Raw genomic sequence first — 6,649 nt, 5'->3', positions numbered from 1 at the left:
TTTTCACACAATCATGCAATCATATCATAAACCCCAAAATAATTATAAAACAATTATTTCTATCTCGGATTTGTGGTCACGAAACCACTATTCCGATTAGGCCCTAATTCGGGTTGTCACACAGTTCGCAAAAACCAAAGAGATAAAAGGCAAAGCCTAAGATACACAGAGAACGAGCAAGAGGACGACACTTCAAACATAACGGGGGAGATGGCTGAAAACCAAGAAAATCCGCTACCTCCTGTGATTGCTGCTGATCCAGTAATTCAGAATCCTGCTTCACGCACTATGTATGATTATGCTAAACCTAATTTAATAGGAACTGAATCGAGCATAGTTAGGCCTGCTGTTGTTGCAAATAATTTTGAACTGAAACCTAACACCATTCAAATGATCCAACAGTTTGTTCAGTTTGATGGTTTGCAGGACGAGGATCCCAATGCTCACTTAGCAAATTTCTTAGAGCTTTGCAACACTTTTAAAATTAATGGCGTTTCTGATGATGCCATTCGCCTTCGGTTGTTTCCCTTTTTGTTGAGGAATAAGGATAAACAGTGGTTGAACTCGATACCACAAGGATCAATCACTACTTGGGAACAGATGACAGAAATTTTTTTATTAAAATATTTTCCGCTAACTAAAATAGCCAAATTACGTAATGATATCTCCTCTTTTGTGCAGATGGATTTAGAAACACTCTACGATGCATGGGAGAGATACAAGGACCTTTTGTGAAGATACCCTCACCATGGGTTACCACTATGGCTACAGGTCCAAACGTTTCACAATGACCTGAGCCCTTCAACTCGATAGATGATCGACGTAGCCGCTGGCGGAACTATCAATAATAAGACACCTGAAGTTGCTTATGAATTTATAGAAGAGATGTCACTGGATAACTATCAGTGGCAAGTCATGAGGACAAAGCCAACGAAAGTAGCCGTCATTTTTATCATCGATTTGGTCACCATGCTCTCTAATCAGGTAGAATTATTAAATAGAAAAATTGATGGTTTACTTGGTTCTTCACAGGTACACCCAGTAATGTAATGTGAAGCAAATGGATGTGGATCGAGTAGTTAAGAATACCCACCTTATGGCCACAACATGGAGAACGAGCAGTTAAATTACATGGGTGACAGTCCTCGATCTCAAAACAATCTTTATAGTAATACTTACAATGCAAGTTGGAGGAACCACCCAAATTTTTCATGGGGAGGCCAAGGAAATTAGAGACCACCACCCCCTCCAGGCTTTCAGCAACCACCGTACCATCAGCAGAAAAAGCTGAACCTTGAGGAGATGCTAACCAAATTCATCTCAGTGTCAGAAATTCATTTTCAGAATATCGAGACGGCACTCAAAAAATCAACAAGCATCAATCCAGGGGCTCGAAACTCAGATTGGACAGCTTGCCAAGTTGATTTCTGAACGACCACAAGGTAGCCTGCCAAGCAACACTAATCTAACCCAAGGGAGCAACTCAACGTGATTTCCATTCAAGATGAGGAAGGGTTAGTTGTAGAACCAAGGCCAGAAATGGTGGTAAGCAAAGTAAAGATGATGTAGGCCACAATGACCCAAAGCCGGTAAGTACAGAATATAAACCTCGTGTGCCATACCTCAATGCGACAAGGAAAGACCAATCAGACGAACAATTTGGTAAATTCCTTAAACTTTTAAAGAAACTACATATTAACTTACCATTTATTGAATCCCTTTTGCAGATGCCAAACGCAATCAAGTTTTTAAAGGAGCTTTTAACAAATAAATGAAAGTTGGATGAGGCATCGCATGTGGAGTTGAATGAAGTTTGCTTAGCCATATTACAAAATAAGCTACCCAACAAATTGAAGGATCCAGGGAGTTTTACGATTACTTGTTTAATTGGTAGTTTAGATGTTCATAATGCATTGGCTGACTTAGGGACAAGCATTAATGTTATGCCTTATAAAATGTTTAAACAGCTAGGTCTTGGGAAACCTAAACAAATTAGGATAAGCATTCAATTTGTTGATAAAACCATTAGATTTCCTAGGGGTATCATTGTAGATGTTCTTGTTATGATTGATAAATTTATATACCTAGTAAACTTTGTTGTTCTAGACATGGAAGAGGGTAGTAACGCACCTTTAATTTTAGGACGACCCTTTTTAGCGACTGCTAGAACCATTATTGATGTTGGTACAAGTGAACTCACACTTTGTGTGGGAGACGAAACAATCACCCTTCAAGCTCATAATTCGAGTAACACATCAAAAATTGAAGGTGGTTGTATAAATCATTCTACTAGTACTAATCATGTGGTGAAACCCTTTATGGAGGAAACAGTTTCGAAGAATGCATATGAGCCATATTCAAACAATAACAAAGGACCTATCTATGAAGAACAAAGGCTACAAATTGAGAAGCTAGATGAATGGCAGACACAGAAACTGAGAACACCCGATAAACCGAAACTGAGTCAAGACAAGCTTAATACCTCACCAAATCAACTTAAGGTTGGAGACAAAGTACTACTAGATGCGAGAGATCCTTGCATTGCCACTCCTGAACCTAATGAAGAAATTCCTCTTACGATACCCGGTATTTTCCTATATGGTACAGTCGAGGTAATTCATTCCAAATTCAACACATTTAAGGTAAACAATACCTGTCTTAAACCTTATGTTGATAAAGTTGATAGCAGGGATGAGGAGTGTAAACTCCACACACCACCTTGACCATGTAGAAGAGAGGTAAGTCCAGCTTAAGACTATAAATAAGCGCTTCTCAGGAGGCAACCCCAACATTATCAGTAATGGTTTATTTAAGTTTTATCTTTTAACATCTAACATACTAACCGAATCATGGAATGCAGGCTTTCTAAAGACCACACGGCTAGGCACATGGCGTGCATGAGGCCGTGTGAAAATAGGGCAAGATTTTTTCCCCAACATGGGATGCGAAAAGTTGCCACGACCGTGTGACATGGCCGTGGGTGAAACTGTCAAATTAACACGGGTGTAGACCTATGTACACGGGAGTGGGAGAAGTGAATGAAGATTGAGACGGCCATGCAACATGGCCGTGTACACCAATGTGCCCAATTTCAAAAACCACGAAACGCACGGGCTGAAACGAAGGCACATGGGGGTGCCCCACGGCCGTGTGCCCCAATTTCTCTATAAACACCTATCATCTATTTTAGCATTATCTTTATATTTTGAAATTACATTTTATTTCCTGTTAATACTATTTTATCTTGAGTTTTTACAATTTTTATTTTCAGTTATTTTATTACGAGTAAATATGATTCATTATATTTCCTAAAGAGTTCCTTATTTTATCACAGTTATAAAAAGCTCCAAAGCTCATCATCAAACACGAACTAAAAACTCCAATGGCGCAGGACTTATGGACTAATTAACCTCTACGACCACCGAAGTATCCTCCTCCACTCTCATCATTGCCTTGGCCGATTATTCTCCATAACTCCAATTCAAGGAGTCCATTCATCATTTAGGAAGTTTCATTTCTCTCCCTATCTTATAATTATATATCTATACTTTTCAATATATCTGTCTTTGTACATTGAGGGCAATGTACATCTTAAGTGTGGGGGGGTTTTCATATCATCATTAGAAATCCCTGAATTTTGTCTTATTCTCATGTGAATCACTCATATCACTTTTAGAATGAATTTTAATTAATTTATGATTTTTATTGATATGTCTTGAATTAAAACATAGGCAATTATGCATTGATTTTTTAAACTTTAAGACATTAGGGAATCAAGCATGATGAGTTGATTTTTGAAGAATTAAAAACTTTTAGGTTGTTTCCCTAAGTTTAGGTATTATCTTGAGTTGAAATTCACAAGTTTAAACATAAAAAAAGCCATAATTTTTGAGAGATCCTAAGCCTTTAGAGCATATTTTACTCATTTCATGCTCACTTTTATTATGAGTGCATCCGTTTTGATTTGTTATTCTAGAACTTGCTTGATTATGCATGCTAAGACCACACCATTTGATTTGATATGTCAAGATGATAAAGCCACTTAGGTTTAACCCACTCACTCCACAAAAGCCTACCTCCATAATAACCCTTAGTGAACCCCTTTTGAGCCTAACAAGCCATTAATTGATTTACCCTCAATATTAACCCATAACCCATTATTGTTGAAATCCCCTAATTTGATCCTTATTTTTGTCGAGATTTGATTTGAACAAATTTCTTAGTTATGTTTTGTTCTTCTAAATATTTGACTTTTTCTTAAAAAAAAGGTGTACTTGAATACATATTAGTAGTAATTAGTCATTTTTTAGCTTGAGTGTTAATTCCATATTCTGAGAAGAAGCTTACTTGTATTCAACTGATGACTAGTTTTTTTTTCTAGCTAGGTAATTTTTCAATTCAATCTCGATTCTAACATCTTCTTTCAACTTGTGACCACACCCCCTAACCAAAGCCACGTTACAACCCTCTAAAAGACCTTTTTGATCGATGTATCTACTCAATATATAGTGGTGGAGATTTGATTTTCAAGCGAGCTTATGGAAATAGCTTTTCATATTGACTAATGAGTGCTTTAATTGATGTCTTTAAACACCTTGAGTGATTTGAGTGAATCTTTAGTGAGGATGTTAAACTCTATGATATTTTGATCAAAGATAATCACTTAGATGAGGGGAGACACCTATATTTACGTGATAAAATGCTCAACTTGGAATGTTTAAAACTCTGATGTACTTTTAATTTAATTTTCAATGTATGAATACTTATGGATTATTTTGAGATATTATTGATAGGGACTATAAATTGAGAAGAATTTATTCTGATTGTGAGTTGAGGATTTTTCTTGAGGACAAGCAAATGCATAGTGTGGGGGTATTTGATAAACCGTAAATTATACATAATTTTATCCTATGCTTAGCACATTTTTGGATGATTCCTCCTTAGATTTGGTGAATTCGATGCTCTTAATCCTTTAATTTCATGTTTTATACTTAGGTGAGCATAGGAGAGTAAAAAGAGCGAGAAACGGGCCGAAAACGAAGAAAATAGACCCATGTGAGAAATCAACACGGCCTAGACTTTCTCACACGAGTGTGTCACACGATCGTGTCCCTTTGGCAGGATTGAAGCACAACTTACACGGGTATACTACACGCCCGTGCCTGTTTAACAACCTTAACCACGGACTGGAGTAATCGCACACGGGCGTGTTCCTACCGAGCTTAAGTATAACCCTATTTGGAAAAGGCCAATTTTGGGGGCTCTTAGGCATTCTAAAGCCTATTTAAACACCAGAAAAGGTACTTAAGAGGGGGATGCAGAGTAGGAAGCAAGGAACTACTCAAGGAAAGCCAATTGATTCATCTCAAAAACTGGATTCATCATCAAGACTGAAGATCTCCCTTCAAGTTCCTTCAGGAGTTTTGGGTTTTCTTATGTTTTTTTATCTTTATGCTTTTGAGATGTTTTTTTCATAAGTATGATCTAAACCCCCTAAATACCTAAGGGGAGTGAAACCTAAGACGGTTCTTATTATTATTATTTGAATTGTATGATAAATATTTGACTTGTTCTTAATTATGTGTTCTTAATTCTTGTTTTGATATTCCAGGATATTGATTCAAGTTAAGCTCTTATTCAAAGGAGGAATAGACCCTGTCTAAAAGTAAATTTGTCATAATTAAGCGGATTGATTGCACGCCTAGAGATAGGGTGATAAGATTTTACCGGATTAGGGTGAAACCTAATAAAGGAATCCATAGATCGAGTTAATGCAATTCTAGGGTGTTAATTAGAAAGAGATTTCAATTATTCAACCTAGGGTTAGACGTTATTAGTCTCGAGAGAGATAATAATATAACTTAGGGATTTCTACAGATCAAGTCAAACGAATCGTCTGATTCAGAGTCAAATAACAAGTGAAGTCTAGGTGGATTTTTTCTTAGGTATTGTCTTAATCAATCGAATTTTCCCAAAAGTATTTTCCCAAATTTTCTTTCTGTGCATTCTTAGTTAGTAATTAGTTTGGATAACCAAATCTCTTAATTTTTAGGCTAGATAATAAAAAGTAAATACTAGTACTCGTAGTTCCTTTAGGTTTGACAATCCGGTCTTATACTACTGTTCGATAGGTACAGTTGCCTTAATCGTGATAATAAGTTAGTCTCAAGAACGATTCATTTATAAAGTTTTAAAACCTGTTATAAATATCATGCATGACAGCCTTAAGAAGAGAGAAAATAATTACCCAAAACCAAAAATAAAGAGAAAGAATGCTCACAAAAGCCGAAATCCCCCAAAGGCAAGAGTTCCCATTCGACTCCAACACTCCCATCCCTTCAAAATCCCATAAATTCATCCTCAAATCACTCAAACCGACCACTCCTCCCTCAACTGCTTAATTTGAATTCCACTCAAACACTCAGTGTTTCGGTCAAACCACAACCTCCCACGACACTAGCAACAAAGCAAAACACCCCAATACGTCTACTAGCACTTGAACCTTAGACCACACGTAACCACTACATGCCACTCATCCCCTAGACCAGCAGACCTATTCTGACATAAAATACCCACATTTATTTAAAAGCCTACTGACTAGAGATAGGGTTTATTCATATAAAAAACAAAACTTTTGCATAAGCCAAGG

The 6,649-nt window shown here is 36.8% G+C and overlaps 1 non-coding gene across 1 annotated transcript; it reads right to left on the bottom strand.

Moving 5' to 3' along the window:
- Positions 1-648: 648 nt before the first annotated feature.
- LOC128290022 (small nucleolar RNA R71) lies at positions 649-755 on the bottom strand. The gene has a single exon (XR_008279662.1). It is a non-coding gene; the product is annotated as a small nucleolar RNA R71 (small nucleolar RNA).
- Positions 756-6,649: the final 5,894 nt, after the last annotated feature.

Source organism: Gossypium arboreum, chromosome 2, assembly GCF_025698485.1.
Source record: "Gossypium arboreum isolate Shixiya-1 chromosome 2, ASM2569848v2, whole genome shotgun sequence".
NCBI classification, from domain to species: Eukaryota; Viridiplantae; Streptophyta; class Magnoliopsida; order Malvales; family Malvaceae; genus Gossypium; species Gossypium arboreum.
This window is presented reverse-complemented; position numbering and strand designations above follow the sequence as displayed.